The following is a 26,699-nucleotide window of genomic DNA, read 5'->3' on the forward strand; positions in this document are numbered from 1 at the left end:
GAAGATTTTACTTTTGTTTAAGCATTAAAGAAAAATAGCATTTTTTAAACCTATGCACTCAGAAAATCATTATGTAGCAGAAAGCCACAGCACGAGACAGTGTGAAATAAGCAAACAATCCATTGTGTTTTCTGTACACTTTCCAGTTGTAATTCTAAAGTAAAACAGGAAGAATTTAAGGGCCTGTTGGTTTTCAGATGAAAATCCTATTCCTAAACAGGATTAGCTGGTAACCTAAAAATATCAGTCAGTAATCTCTAAAAGTCATAAGCTCAAGTACCCCACAAAGTCTTATACCAATCACTAACTAAAAGAAATTAGGTCAGAATCCAAATCAGATCACACTAGCGTAGCATCAATCTTCTTATTTCAGAGCTGTCACATTTTAAATCTTTCATACAGTTTCCACATAAATTATTAAAAACAGAGATCTGCCTCTGAACAGAGATGAACCCAACATAACAATCTAGTTTAATGTTACAGTTTAAAAAAAGACATATTAGAAAGTTTATCTTCAGTCACTTAAGATATACATCTCTAAATGTACCCTGTGAAGCAAACAAAAAAGGCTATCTGACAGACTGCTTTAGTTTCCTTAAAATGATCTGGGGTCAGGTAGCAGTACTTCTGACACTGCAATGGCCTCCTATCCCTGTACCTTCCCATACCTTATATTCTATATATAAAATATAATAAACAGCATATAATATCTGCAAATCTTTGAAATCTATTGATGTAAATCCATACCAAAAAATCACTCTCTCTACTATATCCTGGTCTCTTTTTCACAATGACAACAGTCTTCTAAGATGCAGACTCCGGGATCCTACCTACCATGTGAACTATTTGAGCATATTACAATAATTTGCATCTGGAAATCATTAGCTGTATGTTAAAGAAGTGGCCACGTCAGCTCACGTTAAGCTCCACATCTTGACCGACTGCCATTTGGGCAAGGAACTCAAAGATTCAATGAAAGCATCTCACTGGAACTGTGTTCCCAGAAGTGGCATCACTGACTTACTGACAACTATCACAATTTTTATTGGCTTTTAAAGTTGGTGCAGTGCACTGGCTGACACAGCTGATAAAGAGAGGCAATAAGCAGCTATGACCAGAGAACAAGTTTCAGCTACATGTTTTAGATATAGGCTGCCTCTTTCCATAATGAGAAGCTGCATGCTATCCAACTCCTATGACATCTTCAACTCTAAAATTCACACTTTATCTACAAACTTGACAACAAAACTAAACCAACTGGGTAACTAATGGCAGTAAGTCACTTTAACACTCTTATTTTGACTAATTTTATGATGACATTTATGAGTTGCAATAAGCTACATGAATCAGTGGCATAAACCTACATAACACATAACAAACTAGAGGTGACTGCTAATTAAACAATAGTTTAAATTTGTGCCATGCAGAATAGACCTTTTATTACATATCACCATTTTTGACTTCTTATATAACAAGTTTCTGTCTATCCCTGGCTGAGTTACAATGATTATCACAAGTCTACAGACTGGAAACTCCTTTGGGAAGGGACATTTATCGACTGCAGTTTGAGAAAATACAGAAAATGTCATGAGAAAAGTCAAACAAAGTATTCACTCCTCACACACAACCACCAAAAACCACCCCTCAAAGAAAACCCCAACCAAAAACCAACAAAAACAAACCCAAGGACCAAATCCTGCCCACTGATTTAACCAGTGGCCACTGCTTCATCCTCACTAACAGACTCAAGCTTCCCTTCCTCATGTGCTCTGAGCCCATCAGAAACTAAAGTATTCTCAGCACAACCTGGCATATGAACAGTGCTCTGTAGACATGGGGTGCGACAAGAAGACAGCTGTATCATAATATCAGTTGTACAAATGGCACCGAATAAGCAGTTGTTTTGTTTTACTTCATTCTGGTTTTCTCTGCCTTGGATCAGTTTGCTTGCAATGGACCATCTCTGCTAATTTTAGCTGCAGTCCTCAGTCATTCTGGATCAAGAGAAATCCAAATACCTTCTCAGGAACCCATACTCACAGGCATATATAACATCACACTGCTTAACTCTAAGCATGCTGACAAACCAAGTTTGCATATTCTTGCTACAGGCAACGTAGAGAAATCTGAGTTCTCTTCAGACCACAGTCTAGCAGTGATGCATAAAAAACAATCAAACCCTGAAGTGAAGAAACATTAACTTCATGCTCCCTTGTGATACAGCATTATAGATATGGGAGAATAAAGCAAAAACAGCCAACACAAACTCAGTTTGGATGCATGGCCCGAGGAAGAGCTGTGCGACCCAACTTACACAGCCTGTCGTGGAAAACAGACGTGTGAGGCGTTCTTTCTGGCAAAGTGGGCTGACAAAAAGGTTTGCCAAGACAGTTAAATTTTCTTGCTGCCACAGCTGTCAGAGAGCACTCCTGCTTGGCTTGTCACTTGTCTTCAAAAACTAGAGGAGAAGTTCCACAAAAAAAAGTTAATCTCTTTTCCTCTTTTCTCCCCACCTCCCCCAGAGCTAAAAATTATTAAAAAAAGGATAGGCAACTATAAAAGCCATCAACAAGAGAGAGGAATGAGTACAATTAAATAAAGACAGTAATGTAAACCCCAAATTTCAGGCAGACAATTGAACACAGTATCCAGGGGTTGATTTCAATATAAGCAAGGTTGCAAGAGCATCATGTTACAATCTAAGCCTTAAGAGCAAGTTTCTTTAGACAGTCATATCAAAATATTAATTTCCTAATGCAGGAAAGAAAGCAGATCAAAGCTCCAGCTGAAACATGTCTGTTTGAGTAATCATCTAACCTTTGTTCACTGTTAAAAGCTTGGTGGACTTTGTTAAGGTTTGTAACGTTACAAAGCATTAGGCCTCCATGAATGGGTACAAAGACTGATGTTGCTTTGCAACGAAAGAAGAAACATCTAAAATATCTCGTCAGCTCTAGCCAAAGAAATGTTCTTCAGAAGAACTACAGAGCTCTTCAGTTCCAGAACAGTATAGATCCCATGATCCTAGAGCTACTGCTCATGAGTTTATCCCTTGATGAAAGTACTGTCAGTGACAGAGCACCTGAGTGGGACAACTCTAAAACAACCCTAACATTTCTCAGTAGTTACATCATGTCTTTTGTGAATCAAAACAATTTTACTAATGTTATTGTCAGAATTATCTTCTGACAAAAAATCCACAGAACTTTGTTACAACTATAAAGAATTAATTAGACCTTCACCAGCCTAACACCTTCTTTATCAATGATATTTAAACAAAATAGTACTGCTTTGACAAAGCACGGAGGTAAAATGAATCGGCTTATACAGGCCAGCTAATCAAGTATGTGCCAGTGTACTGTGGACACCTTATCCTGAAAATATATTAATAGCTGCATGCCAGTCCTACTTCAAAGAAAGTTATGACTTGCACAGTAGCTAAGTCTTCCTAATCACAAACACACAACTTCCTTAACTCCTGGAAATGCGTATTCAGAGTTTAAGAGGGAAGGGGTGGAGACAAAGCCCCATAGGTGACTTATTTTCTGCCAAGGGCAAAAAACATCAGGCATTCTCTAAAGGACTGAGATGACTCTGAACATTTTAGAGGAGGATATTCTGAGCACATTCAGCAAAAATCCACTAAGAACTTAGGAGTCAAAGAGAGCTTCCACAGCAATCATAATAGCTCCTTTCCAAAAAAAAAAAAAAAAAAAAATCAGGGCAATTATAGAGGAAAAAGTGCATACACATAAGGAAATAGGACAGGACAGAAGAAAATAGTTGGCAGAACATCAAGATTTTCAGATTCAAATTGGGAAATACATTTCCTTCATTTTCCTCATTTCTCTCGAGCTGTTAGCAATCCATAACGTATTTTGCATCTTTGTAATATTGTTCTTAAGTTAAGTAGGATTTACCAAATGCTTTAATTACATATTCTAATATTAGATACTTACTCCAAAACAAGTTAGTGGGTAGTTTTGCTATCATCATAATTAAAACCCGGAAAAATAAAAAAAAGGCTTTTTTGGAACTATATCAAATAATAGTGAAGTCTATTGTCTACATACTTCTTTGAAGGTCGTCATAATGGGCCATAACAAAGGAATTGTGATCACCTTGGTTAAAATCTGATGAGTTGTAAATAAAGATCACAACTGCTCATATTTGAGTTGAAGTACTTAGGTTGGAAAAAAGTATACATCCACCATCTGGTGCACAGTAATTACAGAAATTAAAACCACATTTCTGTGGCCTGCCTTTAACAATTTTTACTGATACAGTAATACTTGATCTTCTTAGGGAACATAATCTAAACTCATGCTGTTAAATGAACATAAGACTATCCACTGTATGGCGTAAGCAGTTCATTAAGCTGGAATCTTTAAAAACACTTGCTTGCTCCCTAGTAATAACAGAAACAGTTTCTGTACGTTTACGTCATGCCGTTAAATTTAATCCACAGCCAAGGCAAGTTAATTTCACACCTGCTGAGCGATATCGTGATGGATGGCACCACAGCAGGTCATTAATTTTCTTTCCTTTTGATTAATTTCACACCATACACTGGACACAGTCTTTTGAGTTACGATGTCTGAGTGTAGTGCTTAATTCCTGCAAAGGGCTAAATCAGATTTTGACTGCTTGCCAAAATGCAAAGAACCCAGATGTGATACAAGTGAAAGGAAGCTTCACTAGGCTTGGCACTGAACTCTGACATGGCTACAGGTGTGGCATCAGTAGTGCAAATAGCAGTGAAACTACTAAAACAATCAAGAAGTTAAATTTAGCACCTTTTTGCCCCAGAAACCCTCCCATCAGTTGGTTACTGACTTTACACCTAACAAGGCATAAAGATTTACTAAGACTACCATATCTCTTGTTTAAAAAAAAAAAAATCAAAATTACACAGGGTGAAAGAAGTGAAAGAAGAGGAAGGAAAAGTTAACATTCAAAGATGACACCAGCAGCCTCTGTTGCCACCAGAGCAGAAGGGGAAGCTGCAGGTCATTTTGTCCCTCTGTAGTCAGTGAAGACATCTGGGGCCTTTGGAGGCCTTGGGACCCACAGGAGAGGGTCCAGCCACAGCAGACAGCTGAGCTGAGCCAACAGCTCACAGCAGAGAACAGGCTAATATCTCTCCACTTATCCTGCTGCTCCAAGCCGCTCACTCTCACACACTCCTTTGTGCTAGATGTGCCAAATCCACAGATCCCTCGATGAGCTGATTCAGATCATGAAAACAAAAGAAGCCTTTTTCTTACATTAGCTTTCTGCTTGTTTTGCAAACCAAGCTGTCTAACAGATGGGTCAGGTGTGTATCGAGCTTGTGAAAATGAAAAGGAGAAACCGTATCTTTTAGTAGCAAGGAACTGTTTAGCTTAGCCCTTCTCCCCCTTTTAGGGAGTGATTCAAAGCAGCAGCCCCAAAAGCCTTATCCTCTCTATTGACTGTGGAAGGACCTGAGCTTCCTAAACTCAGATTAAGATTTGCTTTCATCCCTTCTTCTCCCTTTCCCCATGCACCCCAATAATCTACAGCACAGCTAATATCAGGGAACCATTATTGCTCATAACTCGTCCAAAGCTCTCTCTTTTGTTCTTACTTTCTGATCATGAAGAATAATATTTAGGAAACACAAAAGCCCTCATACTTACCAGCAGCCATTTTGGTAACAGTAAATATTGCAATGAAGTCAAAATAGTGGAGAGATCGACATGGAAAATAATTCTGTGATTTGACAAATGTAAATCACATAGGACACGTGATTCAGTATGCATGGCTTAAATCTCTCACTGTGACAGGCTGAGGAGAGGAAGGCACAAGCTATTCTGGATCCATCTGTGCTAGCAGACTTCTCCAACCAGAAGTCACTGCCCCCTCACATCTGCCCATGGAATTAACCTGAGTGTTCCTTAGATATTTCAGTCAAAATAAGTTGGGCAATAATTAATTTGCTATTTCATCTACCAAGCTGGTCTGGCTATTTTGATTAGCATAGTTCAAGCTGTACAGACTGGCCCTTCCATAAAGATTGCAGGAATCTTTCCTAAAATCATTCTGTTGTCCTCTTCTGGTTCAGCATACTGACTGACATTACCACTCACTGTCAATTACTTGATCAAAGGCTCCGCATAAAGCTTGAATAGATGCTCATTTCATGTGTTATAATGGTACCTGTTTATTTGCTAACATGCAGTTTTCAGCAGGAACTGAAAAATTTTGCTGTCAACTCCTATAAAGAATCGAAACACAGGATGAACTTGAAGCTGGATTAGTAGGACTTAGCTGCTGAATGGAAATTCAAAGTAAATTATCTCAATCATCACAAGCTGCAAGCAACTCCCATTGCTGGCAAGCAATTATGCCAATTCTGGCAGTCAGGAGTATCATAGGAAGAGTTATAGCTCCAACATCATTTGCAGCAGTAGGTACCTCTTCCTCATCATCACGTGGTTCCCACCATGAATGGGAAACTGAACATTTCAGTTCTTTCCCCAATTACCCAAAACACAATATAAAAAAAGAGTTTGAGAGAGAACCAGGTTTTTGATGTCTATATTTTTGGACGTCTAGAGGACACCTAAGTGTACTTCCCTTTGTATCTCTTGGTTCTGAAGGTCTGCAGAATAAGGTAGCTGTTATCTACCTTTGTAGCTGTTATCTCTCTGGCCTCCTTCTCCTACAGAAACATGCAATCATTCTCCTCTTTCCTCAGTTTGGCCTTTTTCAGGTGTTTCAGGAAACTGAAAACCCAACAAACACACAGGTCATGCCCCTCAAATTATCAGCTTCCTCTCCTTCTCTGAAAAGGGTGGTACTTTCAATGAAGAGACACTTAATCTGCCTGCATATCATTTGAAATTAGGAAACAAAAGAAGCCCAACCGTCAAGCCAGGTCTTAAAATGGTTTTTTCCATCTCACAAAGATAATAAATAATTAAGGTGAAATTTCCCCTAAGTGCATAGATTAATGCTTACCAAATCCCTTTAATTATTACAGCAATTTGTGAACTAAAACCTAAGTGCAATAAAGAATGAATTTTAAATTGCTATATGTTTGCATATATTCATTATGCACATCACCATATGTCAGGCAGAACCTCTGAAGGTAAATCTCAAACAAGTGATTACCACTGAAGCAACATGATGGAAAATAAAGTAGACAAGTGATATATTTAGCTTCATCCTATCTGTGTCCCTAGAGAAAAGCGTTCCTTCTAGTGTGGGAAGTGGAGGGGAAAAAAAAAAACACCCTAGAAAATTAAAACATGTTTTAATTTTAATACTAATGACCCACTTTAAATAGTCTTATGTAACTATAAAATGAGATTATATTTGCCTTGTCATGGATTTAATCTTATGTTTTTTAGTCTGAACCATATCAGAAGGTTATTTACCTCACTTGCCTACCACAGTTTTCCGAACTTTCTCAGTTAAAGAAATACAGCCTCTCTCCATCTTTTCAAACCAATTAAATAAAAAAAGACAAACCTGATGAGGTAATTTTGCACTTGGCTGAACTGTACAAGGATTATATAATCTGAAGCTAGGTAATTATGTTAAATACCTGTTACTCTCTTCTTAAGTTTTCAGCAGCCCTGGAATTCCCCCGTGTGTGCTCTTCAGCATGTTCTCAAGCATGAATATTGAGCTTTTCTCCCTCCAATGCTGGGAACACAAGTCAGTTCTTAGAACACTTGCTATAAACTGAAGCACTGTCATTAAATGAAATGGTTTTCCAAAAACAAGCAGAAACAGATCCACTTTGGTAAGTATTTTCTAAAAAGGGCACAGAAAACTTAGTATGTACAAATCTCTGCCACTGCAACAGAAGTCAGTCTAGATGTTGTTCATAGTTGTACGGATGGAAGAGAAATTCTTGCTGCGTACCAACTAAAAGCTCCTTCACACACTAGATAGACATTAATGTAATTTGAAAACACCTCACATGTACAACGAAATATCCACATATTTATCAAACATTATATGAATAATAGGGACAAGATTTACAAGGCAGTTAAGTCAGAATTCCAAGGTCCATTCAAACACATTAGGTCAGTATTTAGCTTAGTTCTCTTGTGTTTCAACTATACAGACGCATTATAGGAATATAAATGTAAGCATGAAGGCTTTCTTCCTCCTTCCCCACAACATTAAAAAAAATAAATTAAAAAATACTTCCTAAATAGCATCCCAAAGCCATATGGTTTCCAGAATCAGAAAGGAAATTCAATAGACAATATTTTCCATCTCTAGAATGGTGACAGTGAAAAACTGTGTATTTTGATATAACAAGATCCAAATTTTCTTCCTAGAACCAAGTTCATATTAGCTAGGTAAATGCACGTGACATGAAATAAACCTACAATCCTGAGACATGAATACTCATCTATAAAGTCACTTTCAGACAATGCATTTGAAAATTACTAAAATCCAGCAGTTAATGTAAATGCACAAGGCTGCCAAAAAGATCACTTACAGCTCTGAGCAGAATTTAAATGGTCTTGAAACAGTACCATAGTAGCAGCAGAGAGTAAACCAGAGACCACTACACTGACACCTATCACAGATGAATGGATTTCTTTACTGTTTAGTCAAACCTAATGAAGAGAAAAAGATAGGTAGAGATAGAGGAATAGATTTTCTAATATTATGAAAATACTCTTCCCTTTCCACTCACTGGGGAAACGTGCTGGCAAATGTATCTTTAAAATTTGATACAAAAAGCCTTCCTCTTTTAAGCCGTGTATCACTGGGCTACATTGATATATCTCTGTAACAGCCAGGATTTGACACATAACCTGTAAATAACTATTCAAGGCATTATCTTGGCACATTTCAACATCCAGAGCAGTCCATTTGCTTTGTAAGCTATAACTAGCGAGACCCCTGGTGGCCTAGTGGTTAGCATGCAGGACTTTCACTGCTGCGACCACGGGTTCAAATCCCGGTCTCCTGGCCTGATGGAGGTCGTTAGCCCTGTGTGGCCATCCATCTATGAGAAGGACACTCTAAACAAACCTACGTCCTGAGGACCTCACTGCCATTGTCCAAGCTTGCTTGGCCCCGGCAGATGAACCTTAGGATTAAAGGGTGGGCTCAGTTCAGCGCAGGCTGTGTCTCACCTAAAAAATCCATTGCGCAGGCTGGAAAGGTAAAAGACCTTTCCCCAAATCTTCGTTCGCGAAGATGGGCCATTATTATTATAACTAGCAGGATCCAACACAGACCATCCTATCTGTGTATCATATCTTAACCCATGGCTTACGCCTGCCTGAAGCAGATAAATGTGCACTTGAGCCACGTGTGTGCAGAAGACAACAGTACCTCTAACTGTGGGGGTACACACCGAAACCCAACAGGGCCACTCAAGTGACTCAGTGGCTGCAAGAGTTCAAGGTCAGGTTGGCTGGGGCTTGGAGCAACCTGGCATAGTGGAAGGTGTTCCTGTCCACGGCAGGGGGCTGGAATGAGATGAGCTTTAAGGTCCCTTCCAACCCAAATCATTCTGTGATTCATTCTATTATGAGGTCTGGTCTTAAAGAGAAGAACTGTTCGAGCTACTAGCCCGACAAAATAAAGAATAAATTTTTTTCAGTAAAATTTTCCTCTGTATTTCAGAGGAATATGATTTTTTTTCTACAGCTTTTATCAATAGCTTCCAGACTTTACTCCAATTTAGGCTGCTGTTTTAATGATGAGAAAGGTCGTATCCTATAGTTTGGACTCAACACATGACTTGAGGTTTAGGTCTGATGAGTGCTTTAGAAGTCATCTCTTATATTCTTATAATAACTATTTTGATCCAAAATTATTATTGTATAAAGTAATTTTGGTATATGAATTTTTAACTACTTTATTTTCCAAAGCTCAGAAAATATCTGACCTTCAAGACAGCTGAGCAAATAAGTTGTTTTTCCCATAGTTAAGGGTTTAATTTAACTCCTAACCTCTCTCCAATTAACTGCATTCTTCCTGCTCTTCATTCTCAAGTTTGCTTTATGTTAAAGAGAGCAGTACCTGACCAGTTAATTTAATGACTCCTTAAGAACAATACCCTGTAAAATTCTTTAGAATTGGAGGGATTTTTCCTTCATTTCGTTTAAAAAATAAAAAGCAAAACCAATTATTGCTTCATGGTTTTAAGTATCTAGCTGCCATGACATTCACAATTCCACATTAGACACCTAAAATCTGTTTACAATGAAAATTCAAGGAGGGACTCAAAATAGTCAGCTCACAAAAGAAGCAGTTTAATTATGAAATTAAAAGTTAGCATAGACTTACCAGACATTTCAGAAGATAGTATTTTAAAAGTTTTTTAAATTCAGATTTATTTGATGCCTTGTTCTGCTTGGCTTTCCTACATTCTAACAGACCATTGAGACAATATAAGGTGTCAAACTTACATTTTCACCATAATACTTTCATTTGCTTATCCTGGCTGGCTTTTTTGGGAGGTATAATGATAGCCTTAGATAAGCTTCCTATACATATGTTTAGAATAATCAAGCCAAATAAATTATTGCAATAACATATTGAATATATTGGAAAAAATATGAAAGTTAATTCTGGTGCAAATAACCCCCAAGGGAAAAAAAAAATCTGTAGATCTGGACAAACTACAGGATACTCATGGACTACCCACTTCTTCAATGTGCTCCTTTCATTTTCTGGAGATTCAGAGCTTGTTGAACACAGGCTGCAAGTCAGACCTTCAATAAAAATGGCCTCAGTCATTAGAGACAGCTCCTGAGGTCAGTTGAAAAAGCCCCATCAGAAAAAAAGAAAAGAGAAAAAGGATCTGTGTGAAAGTTATTGTTGCAACAAAGAAAAAGATGCAAGATCAACTGTCCCTTTGAAGGCATGCAATCAATGCTGGAAATCACCTGTTTTCATAAATAGCCAATGAACAATCCAACAGAAAGGTTTGAATTTATCTTGTGTCTATTATTAGCTGATTATACAAAGATTCAGCACAACTGCACATACACCATTCAGAGACTTCATCAAGTTTGACTTAATTGTACAGAAAAAAAAAATCCATCCAGGCTTGTTGGGTGGGTGGGGCAGGATGAGGGGTTCTATTTTAGTCCAACACTTGAAGTCAAGGAGTTCAGTAAATAAAGACATTTCCTAACTGGTTTAATAAAGAATAAACTGAAAAAGAATTTTAGAAATACACTTTCGGGGATGGGAAGGAATGCATGAGATAAAGCTTATGTGTAATGTGTGTTAAAAAATTTTACGCCATATGGTGAAATCTCATCCTTGAAGATGAGATGTTTAGAGTAAAAAGGCAAAAGTCACTCAGGAGTCTGGACTGAGACGGAAATCACAGGTTTTTTGATACGCACAGCATAGAATACAAAAAGCCTTCCTCACACATAACTGAAATCCAGCTTGATCAACAGCTAAAAACAACACAATGCCAAAGCCAAAATAAGAAAATTAATTGAGACATAGCTGAATTATAAAACACCTTCTGAATAAGAGATTACATACACTGAAATCTTCACAGCCTAATAAAAGGCTACTTCCAGTGCTGAACAGAACAGAAAATACATCTGTTGCCTGCATAGCTCCTGAAGACCAAATGAAAAGAGAGCACAACATGATTAGCCCTTCAGTCTTGTAGGGTGTGGAACAGCCAAGGCAGTGGGAAAAGCAATAATTAGGTAGCAGTGACAAAGAAACATGCTTCAAATGTGTGATTCTGTGAAATTACACCAAGTAGGGAAGGAAGGCAACAGACACAAGCCAAGATAGAAAGAAAGGGTAGGTCCAGAACCCTGAAACCTGTTACACAGTATTCTGGTCCATTTCTAACACTCCTCATTTTTAATTCTTTTTTTTTTTTTAACCAGTTTTACAGCTCAAACACTGGTGTACTTTCCCTGACAGTCTAAATAAATCTTATTAAGGAAATAAAGACCTTAACATCATAATAAACTGGCCAACCATTAGCAGTGCACTCAGCCACACACCCAAGATAGCGAGACTATGATAGAAAAAAAAAAAGGATAATAACAACATCTGACAGATTTCTTCCTCCATTTGTCAAATGCAAGGATGGCAGATCCCGTCAGTAAAAAATAAACAATTAAAAGGTTTTAATTCTGCATTTTTGTGGCCTGGACAAACATCTTTATCCTGAGCAATAGGCTTGATCCCCATAGTACAGGCAAGGCAGACACTGCAAGGTTCCTGGAGTAATTTCTGCCAAACTACAATGCTGCATCAGCAGCCTTTTTAATTAAATGTCAAATTTTAGTTATTTAAAGAATAAAGTGGGTGGCATATTTAAAAATACTCTGTAGCTTGTCAAAGGGCAAGAGTACACCTTCATTAAAAAACTATTTTCATAATACACACCCAAAATCAATAGTGTGAAATCTTAGTTGTATATTAGGAATTTATACAGTGAGAAGGATTTTTTTTTTAATTTGGATAAACAAACATAAAAATGTATATTGAAAATACTGACACAGACTAAGTCTTCTGGCAAAAAAACCCAAACAAAACAACAAACACCACATTAATTTGCTATATAAAACTGAGGCCATTCGACCTGCTGGACAGAGCATGAACCAACATTAACCATCAGCTAAACTAACATTTTAAGAAGTAATAAGAACACAATCTTCTAAATTAGACTGATGTTCAAACACCCCAAGCCAGTACTGTCACTGAAAGCTGCATCATTATCCTCCTCCAGCCTCCTTGGCCAGCCTGTATGGCTGGAAGGTGAGGACAAGACAGGAATGGTGTTGTTTTCAAATATGAACAGCCAAATGCAAGAAAGCCATTTACAGCCACAATACTTTGTCAGCCAGGTCACTGCACTGGCATGTAAATGCATTGATAAGAAATGAGGAGGGATTGGTGTGAGGGAACAAATTTTATCTAACCGCAGTTTGGTGAAGACCAGGAAGACTAATGATATTCCCATATAAAAGCATCACCAAGTGCTGGTGTTAATTCTCCTGCATTAGAGGAACAGAATATTTGATTAGCATAAGGTGGTACAAATTATAAAAGAGTGTTATAATACTACTGAGTTACACAGAGTATTCTGAACACCATATCCTGAAGTAATAAGCCTTCAGCTGGGCAACCGAAATCAAGTCTGCCATATCCACCAGGAACAATACTCAAGGGTAGAACAGGCCTGAGGTACAAACAACAGTCTGACTGGAGATCAAGATAATTTTAACAAAACTGAATACTAACAGTGGATGGGGAAAAAAAAATCCATACTTAAGTACATGGGATGCAGAAAACTTGCACTTCAAATGTAGGGGGAAAAAAAATGCCCCTGCTAATTTATATTTTTTTAACCCCCAAATAATGAGCAAGTAGATTCTTCAGATCTCCATCTAAACCCCCTTTTTAAGCCTAAGTAACACAAAATTTATGTAGAACAATTTTCCTCATATATATAAATTACAATACTATTTTTCAAGTACAGTTTTTACAAAATTAATCTTTTTTTTTTCATTTATAAGACTCACTGTTTTCTTTGCTCTAGATGTGACCACTTACATGCCAATATCTCAGTAAGTAAGAAAGTGTTCTCAGACATGTTTGAAGTAACTTAACAGTGGCATTCTTCTGTAACATTACACAGTGCACAAGCTATGCAACTGGTACATATGGAAACTACGATGCCAGGAAATGAATCAAGGTGCAAGGACTTTAATAGAAGCTGAACAGAAGCTAAACCTGTTACAAGCATTTGCTGTGCATCAGCCAGTACAGCCCTCAAAGGAAAGTTTAAATGCACACTTGGGCCTCATTGTACTAGTTTCAACATACAGAGCCAGAGGTTTAAATAGCATCAGCTCCAAAAGAGCTTAAGTAAACTGTAATATGCCTTTTACACCAGTACAGAACTTTACCCGCTGCAGTTAAACTCTCGTTACATCATTGTAAAAATCCAATCCTTTCACCATAGGCTGGTGGCAAACTGAATCCCTGCTGGTAATTTATCAACAGTGCTGAAACAACTGCTCACCTATTGGACATTCAGGAGCCAGCCTGGATCAACTACTGAACTGAAATTCCAAACTTCCAGTGGGCAGGTACTATTTTCACAGAACTTCATCTCAGATGCAAGTATACAGCAATCTCTAATGGACTCCAGCAGAGGCACCAAGTCCTCATGCGTCTTCCAGCCTGAAGCTCTTCCTTGCTCCCTCAAATATTTTTTAACTTACCTTGGTGAGAATTTTGGTATGGCAGGTCAGGTGAAAGTTACTGTAACCTTCTCCCCAAAGGAATAATGGGTAACCCTATTAGGTTATCAATCCAGAACCCAAGGAGAGTCACTTCAGAGACTCAAAGACTTCAGAAAGATTAACAACTGGAGCCAAAAAAATGAGATTCATGCACTGCCCAAGAGGTCTCACACCGCCGAGATGTAGATTCAGTCATATGTCAAATCCTTTAGTCAACCTAAAAATTCACGCAACCCAGTTTCATTTCTCACACCATTAAAAAATTAGAAAGTTTTTATTTTATTGATTATTCAATTTCTTGAACACATGAATGCTAAGCTACTGAAAAAAAAGTAGGGAAAGTATTCTAACAAGAACTTCAGGTTACTAACTTACCTATAAGGAGTAGAACTTATCTTTCAAGATAAGTTATGCTAACGAAACAAAGAATTTTTTTCCTATAAATAAACTCTATTGGTATTTAACAAAATGCCTATTAGAAATAACAACCTAATATTTTAATTTAAAGCATTACCATAAACATATTTAGAGTATAACCATAACATATGGTAACTTGATTACAGGCTCTTAAAATTAGGTTAAGTGTTCAAAACTGGCTGATTTTATCTGTAAGTAAAATAGTTGCTAGCTTGAGCAGAAAAAAGACTGGAAGTATTCTCCTCCTGAATGTTTTTTTGCACTCTAGTAAATGAAAAGCAGCTGTATAACACAAATAGATATGAAGTGTAAACAGAATGATACTGCATTTCACCATGCTCTTGGAGGATCAATAATACTGATTGAGAAACTGCATTTCATGAAAAGAAACACAGGGAAGTAAACTGCTCACTTTTACAAGGACTTAGAAAACCAAATCAATGTGCTAAGGGACTGATTGTAATAATGCAATTTTAATAATGTGGTCAAATATCCTGTAAAACCTAGACTGAAGTCTGAGTGGCAAAATTGAGAAATCTTTTTTTACCACTCCACAGAGTGTTTTCCATCCTTTTGCTATTCTGTCAGATCAGGAAACACAAATACTAAATTTCGCTGACTAAATCTTGCCAAAATACAGGAGTGACAACACTTAATTAAATCTAAGAAGAAATAAAGCATTAAATATTCTAATTTGGCTACATGTCTATTCAAATTTAATGCCCAAGATCTAAATTAGTTTGACTTACAGACAAACAGTTTGGGTACTTCAAAAGCCTTTCTTAAACAACTCAATTTGTTCAGTACTCCAAATATTTTTTTCAGATTTTTCCTGATCTCTCTGGAACTTTTTTCCACGATCCCTGCAATAGAAGTAAGTATTTTAACATTTCCTACTTTATCTTCCATCAACACACAGAAACTGAGAAATAATCATTTTTCTGCTCCTTCTCACTGCTTGCAATGCTGTCTTCTTTGGACTGCTCTCCTACTTGTTTTTTAACCATCTTATTGCTAGCCAAGGAATAGCCCCATTCATCTTGCAGCCCCTCTTTCTGCCAAAATCAACTGTGAATGCGCTATATGTCTATCACTGGCCAAATGCATTTTCGTCAGGGTTGTGAGAGTGTTTCAAAAGCCGAGAGGCTGGAGGTTTTGGAAGTGTGCCTTATTTTGTGTGTGTGTGTGTATGCCTTCGTGTCTGAAGTAGGTAGGAAAGTTTGTATCCAATACAATGTATTAGAACCTACAGAGAACACTGCGGTCAAGCTCCTTCATCTTTACAGCAGGAGTTTGCCAAATAGGTGTGGAAGTTCCTCTGTCAAGAATATTTCACGTATTTCCTAGGCCTGAAATACATCTGTCTACTTAGTTTCTCTTTTTTTTTTTACTATAGGGAGAAAGCTCTTTTGCCAGGTGGCGCAGAAATTCCAAGATCAGGTAAAAAAAACCTGACCAAACAAATAAACACAGAGCAACACAATACTCTATATTCCTTCTAAGAAAAGGGGGCCCATTTTTATGCACAACTCATATTAAACACAAGACAGAAAGAAAACTCATCCCGAGAATCTGAGGTGATGAATATCTAGTTGCTGCTGTCTGATGAATGTTTCTAGACATATTCTATGTTTTCTGTATATATTGCTATTTTAGTTATTAAAATCAGCAAGTTTCAACTACATCAAGATAGAAATGAGCATATCAAACCCACATTGTGAGAAGCAAACTATTTCATGTTCATGTTACTTGGAGTAATATTTTAGGGGCATTAGTACTGGAAGTATTTCTTCTGGGCAGAAAGAGCCTTCACACTACAGTGCACTGAAACAGTGTGGGACTTTCATTCTACAGTTAGGTCATGCAAACACTTTCACCCAGCATTCAGTACAATCTTATTACAGTGCTTTGGTATAGAATGAATAAACAATGTCAAACCTGGATAACCACCAGGTTAGAAACATTCCTCACATCTATTCCAGGTTTTGGTTTGTGGGTTTTTTTTTTAAACTTCCAGAAAAAAAGTAATGAATTGGTATGACTGAATTGGATACAAAGGTGTAGTGGTACAGCATAAAACTTTCTCCAGCAACTTAGAACTAGTATTTTCATTCTTCTTAATCTGCAATATAGAAAATTAAGTCATTGCACAAACTGTACTTGAACAGGGCCTATCAACTAACTCATGGAAGTTACTTAAAAAGCTTGTTAGGAGGTAGATAATCTGTTCAAATATTTTTGTTATGAATACCATATCAACGTTCAAATTCACTGAATGAAGGAGTTACATATATTTTTAACTCATGTATCCCATGCAGACAAGTTTTATGTGACTAATGAAATATTTCTGATAGACTGCACATTTTACACTTCATTTTACCAAAAAATAAAAAAAAAAAAAAGGAAAAGGTCAAAATAGCAGAGAAAATACAAGTTTAGTTATGTAGGTCCTTAATATTTGAAATTATGTTCCAAGTAAATGACATACATTCTGCAGAGTTCAAGGGAAACTTCCAAAAACTGCATTGAACTGTATTATTTCTCAGCAGAAGAGGAACAAACAGACAGAGAAAGGGAGGGGACAGAAAAAAAAAAGAGAGGGATAAGACACAGCATTTTAAACTCCAGAGAACTACTGCCTAAGTGAATATAAGCAGATGCCTTTGTGTTAACAAGGATCTCCTGTAAGAGTGTGTTAATCCACCCTGCTCACACATATTGCAGACAAGAGGACTATCACATAATATGGCAGAGTCCAAAGGTTCAGAAAAAAAACATCCAGCTCACAAAATATAATCTTAGGCAGGCATGATAATTCACTGCACCTTGCACCTTTTATGACAACTTAAAATCATAAAATCACTTAAGGTGGGAAAGGTATTTGAGATTATCGAGTCCAAAGTCTTTTTGAATACTTTCAGGAATGTTGACTCAACCAGTCCCTTGGGCAGCCTGTTCCAGTGCCTGACAACCCTTTTGGTGAAGAGATTTTCCTACCATGCAATCTACTACTTGATTAGTATCTTTCTGAGAGTGTTTTGCTAGAACCTCAATACAGGCTATATAAAAAGCTGAACCAGTCATGGTGCATTTACGAAGAGAGGAACACAACCTTAACAGGCAATGGAAAACAAGCAGCAATAAACTTCATTATCGTACTCTACCAAGAGTGAAAAAAAAAAGGTTTTAATTGTAAACTATTCTAGGGAAACATAAAGGAGCACTTTACATGTCAAAAATTATATATATAAATAAATGTAACAAACTACATGACCCATAAGCAACTTACCAATAAAAATAAAATCAGGTTCAGTCTGCTACTTACAATCTAGGAAAATCCCTTTGTCTCAAGGACAAGGTCAAAAGACGTGGTTGATAGCTTTGAAAGATTAGAGGCTTTTATTAGGATATAAAAATCAGTAAGACAAACGTCGGTAGGTTAGATTAATAACCAAGGTTAAACAGTTTGGAATGCCTGTGGGATGTATGAAGAAATACAGTTAGCTAACAGGAATAAGAGGTCCTTGTGAGACTCAAAGGGCCAGGATCACAGGATTTTTAACTCATATAAACCATAAATAATAAATCAAATGAATCACACCATTAACTTAAGCTTTCCTCATGAAAATGACTTTGCTACTTAAGAGTACTCTAAGAGGGAATCCCTGTCCCCCAAATTAATTTCCTCTTCTCTGTTCACTGCAGTGTCTCCCTAGTACACAAGCCGACACAGATGTACTATTACACCATCACTTTAGCAGAAGTTTCTCAAAGGAGCTACACCCTCGTCTGAGTGCATAGATAGATCCTGGGATTGAAGGATTGACCTGATTAAAGCAGACTAGACTTCTCCTTGTGGGAAGATAAGAACAAAACCCAACAAATTCATCTCAAGACAGCTGAACCATTCCAGCTTAAACAAAAGAATAAGGCTATCCACTCCGATAAAGGTTTGCATTGTCACAAAAAGCCACTGCCTCTTACCTGGGAGGCTGTGTCAGCACTTGTGACACCAATTCTTCATCATTATGGTGGCTCCTCCTCAAATGCCACCCATTAAGAGAGCCTATGTCAGTATCCAAAACCCTTCAACTGAATTAGCCTAAGTTTGTACAAAACTCTTTGTAGCCACAAATTACAATATGTAAATTATCGATTCACATGAACAAATCAGAAATAGTCAAAAAAAAATAGAAGTGATGGAAATCAAACCACTACTAAAACACAATCTGAATGAAATTTATTCCTCACAGAAGTTATACTTCATTATATTACAGGTCTGGGCTCTTCAAGAAATGAAAGCGAAACACATAAGGAACTTCAGAAGTGAAACTTCAGTATTCTATGCCAATAATAGGAGGCTTAAAGAGGAAAACAAGAGGGTTTTGAGTGTGCATGCATACACACAGAGGCAAATACAAAGCTCCACTTTTTCTTCTAAAGTATGGAAGACGAGATTTGTTAGGTTTTGGTGGGGTTTTTTTCGTTTGTTTAAGTTCATGTGCATATGTGGTATATGAAACACGGAGATGCACAAATACTAACTTTGCCAAAGTAGAGAGGAATAAAGAATGACCTTATTCCATTCCAGTTGAGAATTTTTTGAAATTGAGGATGCAGTAATTGCAAAACTGCCTGATTCCTGAAAAAGTTTCCACTCATCAGATTCCCAGCTGATTAGCAGTGTGCAGCATGTTCATTTCCTTCAGCAGATGCTTCCGATGTTCGTTACCAAGAATTGCTGCTGGAGTACTGCTCTGGTTCCAAAAGAGGCTAAGCAGAAGAGTTCAGCAGACACTTTGGGAATAATATAACTGAAAATACTATCAGCACCTAGCACTCTGATATTCATCAGTGTATTTCTTTCCACCCTCTATGTAAGAGGCTACTCAAACACTAAGTCAGACAATCTGTTGGCAAACAAACCATAATGTTTGCCACTGGATCTCCCTTATGACTGCTCTTCCTATCAAAAAAACTGAACTAATTCTCCCATCCTCTCATGAAACACTAAGACAGTCTCCTTTCGATCTCAATCTGCTCAAAACATGAACACTGTATTCACATAAGCCTTCAAAACACCTACCACATAGCTAATAATCAAGTTACAATATCAGCGAAGGACAACAACAACGACTCCTGAAGTTCTAATAAAATTTCAAAGCCACGATGAAGAAGAAAACTGCATACTAAGCTATTTTATTCAACAGAAGCAAAACCAGAGTGAACTTGTTGGATGATGGCAGCATACAACACCAAAAATGTAACTCTGTAAATGATTTAAAAAAAAAATAATTTCAAAGTTGAAGGGAAACGAGCACTAATAGAATCCCACATATTATTTCAAGCATAGATGTTAACAGTATAAAGCTTTCTTTTTTATACAAGGGAACAGAAGGGAATCTGGTTGGAGGGAGATGACTTAAAACTGGAGAGCAATTGTCTTTATTCAAAGTCATTTTAAGAATTCTGAGCACTTCATTATTTTGCCAGATTCTATTTCATGAAGTAGATTAAGGATTTTACATGATTTCCACCCAGTGTTGCTGGCTGCTTCCCAAGTTTTAGGCAGTTTAGTTTGGGGAGCTTAAACAACCTGATCTTCTTATATTCAGCATTCAGTCACTTTGTCTTTCAGCATCTTTTCAGTCCAGGCTGTATAAGCTGCCTTCCTCCGGGACAGCAAGATGGATTTATCACCCAGAAAAGAAGAAGCATATGTTCTTATTTAATCCTTATTCTGTTCGTACAAAATAAATCCATATTCTACAGAAGAGCAACAGAAAACAGTATGCACACATTAAATCATGAAGCATAGACATTCTTTTCACTAAACATACTGTTCCATGGCTATTTTTAGAGTAAACTACTCCCTACATCATCTCATACAGGTAAAGATCAGAAAGCAGTAGTGAAATTTACCTTGTATGTAACAAAACCACCAGAAAAAAAAGGTGAAGGTTTTTCTTCACCTACTAATAGGCTTGGTACAACCAGCACTAATTATGTGAACTGTGGGTGCTGCAGTAAGGAGAGTTTCTCATGAAGTACAGTCAGAGTCATTACAGAGAGATGAAGAAAGAAAAAGGTAAATCACCCATTCAGACTAAATTGAACTTCGTGTCCCCAGGCAAAATGGTTTCAATAATAAAAAACAAGAACGAACCGGTTCCTCCTTTTTTGAAAGCTTTTTATGAAACAGCGAAAGTATTTTGAAAGAACCGAGATCACCTCATTGATTTAGGAGCAAAGACATACCCACAGCCTGCAAACGACTTCAAACGCTGTCCTCCTGAGGACAAAGATTAGCAGACTGAGTACCAGTGATTCCCTCCACCCTACTTGCATTTTCTACACACAAAGCTGTTTGTTGAGATAAAGCATTTGCACAGCACTAAGTCAAAATTCATTCCTGTATTTAGGATTATGAGTCATGCTGAAAAAGCTATCATACTATTTCATGGGGACAAGGTGACAGAGCTTTTCAGACAAATAAGACCGTATAATAACAAGAATCTTAAGAGTGAGCCTTCATTTAAAGAGTATTCTATCATTGGTGCAATTATCAAGAGAAATTGATGTAACAAGACGTAATGCAAGAATGGAGAATTCATTTACTCAGGTTTGCTGACCACAATACCAGAAAGAAAAAAATATTCTCAAAAGATGAGATGATTTTGTACCACATCTAGAAAAGATGGAACTTACAGTCCTTATGTTAACAGGGAGAAAAGCCTCTACCTAGATTTAGTTCCTCAAAACTAAGTGATATTTATTCTCCCCTAAATATATTAAAAAGTAAGTCTACCTTAAACAGCTGCTAAAACTCAAGGGAGACAATAAAACAGACCCCACAAATACTTGTTTAATGTAGGTCCGCACACCTAGACAATCACATCAGGTCAGTCCCTGCTTCTCAGAGACAAGACCTGCGATCAAACCACAATATGATGTTGATGTGTAAGAAATAACGAACCTGGCAAATGAAAAGCACTGTTATTTCCAGTCTAAAGCTCAATGCATCTCTGGCAAAAAAAAAAAAAAAAAGTAGCAGACATGGCAGCCCAAGGCAAATTTGGCAAAGAGATGACAGCTTTCAGGAACCTTTTTCTCAAATTCACTTCCTAGAGGTTCACAAAGCATTGGAGAGGGAACAAAATCAGCAACCGGGTGGAACCGAGAGCTGGTAAATGGCATCGTCAGGGGGAGAGATTTCAACAGACTCTCGCCCGGGATTCATTCTCCCTCCCACCCACCGCACCGCCACCCGCGCTCGCCAAAACCTCCCACCGCCGCTCCGTCCCCGCGGGGCGCGCCCGGGGCGGGCACCGCGGGGCTCCCGGGGCCGCCCCCTCCTCCGCAGACCCCCCTCCCCTGCCCCGCCGGGCCGGGGGGCGCCGCCGCCGCTCCCCGAAGGTCGTTCCGCAAGGTGACGGGGGCGGCCGGGCCGCGGCGAGCACGGGCCCCGCCGCGCCGGGGCGGCTGCGGGGCGATGCCCTCCATCCCTCCCGCTCCGCACCAGGGGCGATGCGACCGCGGCGCTGGGCGTGGGGCGGGCGGGCGGCCCCCTCGCCGGCGCGGCGACCCCCGCAGCGGGGCTGGGCGCGGCGGCGGCAGCTGCACCCCCCCGGTCCCCGCAGCCCCCGCAACCCGGCGGGGTCTCAGCTCACCTGGTGGCGGTGCCCGCAGGTCCCCGCGCCGAGCGCAGCGCAGCGCCCATGGCCGAGCGCGGGCGGAGGCGCGGCCGCGCCCGCCGGGGGACGGGCCAGGCGGGGGCGGGCGGGCGCCGGGGAGCGTCTGCAAAGTGCCGGCCGCGCTCGGGGAGCGGGAGGAGGGAGGGAGGGGCGGGCGAGCGGAAACGCCTGTGACAGGCACAGGCAGAGCGAGGGAGCGTCTGCAAAGTGCGCGCCCGGCGCGGGGGCGAGGGGAAAACCTCCTGGGCACGGGGATGGGCACCGGGAATGGGGATGAGCAGGGGCACCGTCACCCGTGCGCAGCCGCCGCCCGCCGCGGCGAGTCCGTGGAGGCGGCTCCCGGCCTCCGCTGCCTCCCCCCGGCTCGTCCTCCTCCGCAAATTCACGAGGTCAGGCGCGGCTCCCGACTCTGGCAGCGATGCGGTTTTGTCCGCGGTAAGCGGACGCATTGCATCAGCCAGCGTTTTACTGAGCGTTAGACACAGGTATTTTTATTTATTTATCCACTTAGGTCGTCTTAAGAACTCTCTACAAGCTCCTGGAAGTTCACTTCTCAGAGCCATTAACGCAAAAAAAAGCTACTGTTTTTTGCAATAAGATGACTCTATTTTGTAGTGGCGAGACGGTCTCTATTTAGCACAGCTTCAGAGCGGTCTATTTTCCCAAGCCTGCATAACGGCTAATAGAAGCTGGGTGACATCTCGTGGCCAATCCTGCTCTCTGGTATGGATAGAGGCTTCTTTCACTAGGAGAAGATCAAGATAAAAGTAAAAAAAAAAAAAAGTGTTTCTGGTTACCTCCACAGCCTAATATAAGTTAAAGGGAGATATGTATAGGTTATAATCAGATGCAGAACTCTAATCAATGTCTGTTACATATTCTTCACATGCCGTGAATCATCAGAAAATGTTTACAAAAAAAAATAAAAATCATGTGAGTATGGTTTTGGTGACAACTCACAAAAATCCCAGCTGGTGTTCAGTGCTATTCATCTGGGGTTTCTCCACACAGGACAGAAAATGGTGATGTACACAATGCGTGCTGAAGGACACTCGTCTGCACCCACAAGCATCTGCAATAATGCTGTGCAATCTGGAGTTTTAGTTTTCACCCAGCATTATGCTCTGTTCCTGGTTGGAAATGCTTGCTGGCATTTAATGAGAGGTTAGGGATTTGAAAATTTTACAAGGAGTTGAATGATCAAAGCCTTGGATATCTTTCTGTGTGAGGTGGGTAACTTTTAAAATTCTTTGCTATGGCTTGTGGAACAGGCTTTTGTCACAAGGAAACAAAGCAGGTAAAATAACAGCAACTACAGCACTTTCCATGCTTTATGCTTTTAATTTACATAGCTCGTATGCAGTCACTTTTGAGTTTTATATGTTCTGATATAGAAATATTATATATCAGAAAATATCAACAGTGGTCTCTTAGCAGAGCTCTTACTGAAGGGAACAGCAGCCCTTATTAGCCAACAGTTTTAAAACTGGATCATACCAACCAGATCCTCCTTTCAAGAATAGGAAGTTACACTGAATATTCCACAGTATTCATATCTGACATAGCTAAAAGAAAAAAAAAGGGCGTTTATGAGCAAACTGTGTACTTCGATTAAGGAAGTGAAAGCTGTGTAGGTGAGTGAGCTCCCTGCTCACAAAATGTTTCTTGAGAAAGATTGGATTCTTGCAACATAAGGAGCAAGAGACTGAAAGAAGAGAGAACATAAACCCCTACAGCATTAAAGTTTTAGGAGAATCTGAGAGCAGTTGAGCACTTACATGTTTGTTCCTCATTTTAGTGTGTGACAAGTAGGCCAGCAATTATTCAGATTTAGCTGTCTCAGGCCTGTCCCACATTTAAAGCTTCACCCATCTTCTTGCTCATTCCCTGCCCATGGGGAGAGAGTGTGGGTGGAGGCCCCAGGTGAGGGTGATTAGGACCATTAAGGCCTGTTATTGCAATCAGGACCCTGTTTTTGGCATCTCACCTTGCCTGTTTGCATCTTTCCAGCTCCAGACTCCATGTACTGATCCCATTATCCTTGGGTGCAGAGAGGAATGATTACTGAAGTGATTAAAGATGGCTGATACCTCTGATGTATGAGAACACTCAAACATAGCATATGGCTAGGACTGAGCCCCTTAGCTATACCTGTTAATAGAGAACTTTTGGGTTATTGTGAGGTGTATCTTATTAATGAGGAAAACAATTATATTCTGGTAGAGACATTCAATATATCAGCTACTGATACTGTTTTCCTGCTTAATTTTCATGTCCAAAGGTTGTGGACAAAGCCCTGCCCTGAGTGGATAACAAAACCTCCCTTGATTTTGTGCCAGTTGCAGCTTTGGAGTGGTAGAGAACTCAAACAGATGAGGTGAAGAAGTCACAGCTATAGTAACTTCAGCTTGCTTACTGTGCACTCAACATAAAGGACAGAAGTGATCCTTAGAAGACATTGAACACATTTCAGTCTTTCCATGTTGAGAGACCAATTTTTTGGCACATCTCTATACTGAATTTTGAAAAATTCTGATTACGGACCAGCAGTGGATGATAACCTAAATGTAAGTGCACAGAAATCACCAGTGCTAACTCCAGATTTGCTTAATGTCACCTTTAAAATAGCATACTTGTTGAATTTTCCATCTCTTTTTGTTCAAAGAATGAACTACTGTAACATGGAGAAACGTGTCTAGAGCATAAAAGAATTCTGTAATTATTGACAGGCAATACCTTCACAAACCTTTCCCTAGCGAAGTATGTGAAAGCTGTGTTCCCCTTTGACTTGTAACACTGTATAACAAAATTACAGCACATATATAAAATATAGTTTGCGTTTCCTGGTAGAAAAATCTGTTAATATACATTATTAGAGAATATAGATAGAGAAAATACTTTTAATATAGAAATCTGTTTCTTGTGAGGTGGACTACATCTAACATACCTGCCTTTGTTCTGGTTCTTATCCCCATCTTGTCTCAGGTAGACAGACACAGTGTTACATCATGTTGTACTTGTATTGCTACAGCACTAATCACTACAGCACCTGGGATAGGAACTAGAGACCATTTGCATTATAATCTTCATCTCTTTTAAAGCCCCCTTGCCTGGTTTCTGGAAGGTCTCCCTCCCTCTATTCAGTTTCTTTCCTTCTTTTATAACCCCCCCATATGCTCCTCTGAATAAAGGGTTATTAGCTAAGTGGATACTAAGTGGACTCTTTGATGGTGGGCTGAATATTTTATTATTAATGTTGAACATGACTTCAATAAAACAAAAAAGGAGAAGAGGAAAAAGAAGAAGGTAAAACTGAAATTTGAACCAGAGATAAGATAAAAAAAGACCTTCCTGAAAAGTATCATAGCCAAACACAATAAGCATGTCTTGAGGCTTCCAAGATATGCTTTTAAAGCTTTCTGTTTGATGTCTCCCTCAGCTTTATTGATACAATTGAATTTACTGCAAAATGATAACTGACTCAACAGCCAGCACAGTCTCCTCTGTGCTGGAGATCAGAAAACTCATGTGTTCTTGTTCAAGAACGTCTTGCTTTTTTGTTTGATTGCTCTGATTTCTAAGGACCTCATCTATATTTTTTGAAATACAGTACAATATACTTCTGAAGAGCTGCCATATTCAACCCTAGTAATATTCCGATCACAAAGTGATATTTTGAAAAGTCACCCTCTCTCTCTTTTGCTTCTTAATCACATTTCAAAGTTGCTGTAGAATAACCTTGGTTTAACTCTGATTAAATATAAAAATATTAGGAAATAGAAAATGTTCCTGTCCTTTCCCCATATTCAGGCACACCCCCAACACCCCCCTCCCCCACCACCAGTTTTAACATGAGTAAGACTTTGCAGTTTAACTGCATCCTTTTCACCAAGGTTTTATGGATACTGAAAAGTCAGATTTTTAAAAGGTATCATTAACTCTGCCCAGTACAGAAAAAACTCCCAAAAGCCCCCAACAACAACAAAAAAAATGCAAACAAAAAACCCCCACCCAAAACAAAACCAAACAAAAAACCCAATAAAAGTAAAGCAAACTAATAAATTATTATTTGACTCTTGCCTTTGAAAATTTTATTCTGTCCCCTGTCCGTAAATGTAACAACTGGGATATAAAATTTTCCACCAGAAAATTTTGATCGATATTGCAACAGATCTACCCATTACCACAGATGTTGTAAATATAAACTGTACTATTCCATTACCTTTGCACTGAGTTATCAAACAGGACATAAACTCTTGGCTTTAGGTACCAAACCAGACATTTCTAAGAAGTATTTAATGTGTGTGGTAAGTGTACTAAGGAACTCCCCATTTGCAGGAAA

The 26,699-nt window shown here is 38.9% G+C and overlaps 1 protein-coding gene and 1 long non-coding RNA gene across 2 annotated transcripts in view; both read right to left on the reverse strand.

The window, feature by feature from the left end:
* MGAT5 (alpha-1,6-mannosylglycoprotein 6-beta-N-acetylglucosaminyltransferase) overlaps window positions 1–22,408 on the reverse strand; it is a 121,480-nt gene extending 99,072 nt beyond the window's left edge. The window contains exon 1 of the mRNA XM_027695918.1: window positions 22,334–22,408. The gene's annotated coding sequence lies outside the window, so the exon portion shown is untranslated. The remainder of the gene's footprint in view (window positions 1–22,333) is intronic.
* Window positions 22,409–23,670: 1,262 nt separating this feature from the next.
* LOC113973627 lies at window positions 23,671–26,365 on the reverse strand. The gene is made up of 2 exons (XR_003536282.1): window positions 24,345–26,365; window positions 23,671–23,922 (listed from the first exon to the last, which is right to left on the reverse strand). It is a non-coding gene; the product is annotated as an uncharacterized LOC113973627 (long non-coding RNA).
* Between the last annotated feature and the right edge of the window lie 334 nt (window positions 26,366–26,699).

The sequence above is a fragment of the Neopelma chrysocephalum genome, unplaced genomic scaffold, assembly GCF_003984885.1.
Source record: "Neopelma chrysocephalum unplaced genomic scaffold, ASM398488v2 Primary Assembly neopelma1_103b, whole genome shotgun sequence".
NCBI classification, from domain to species: domain Eukaryota; kingdom Metazoa; phylum Chordata; class Aves; order Passeriformes; family Pipridae; genus Neopelma; species Neopelma chrysocephalum.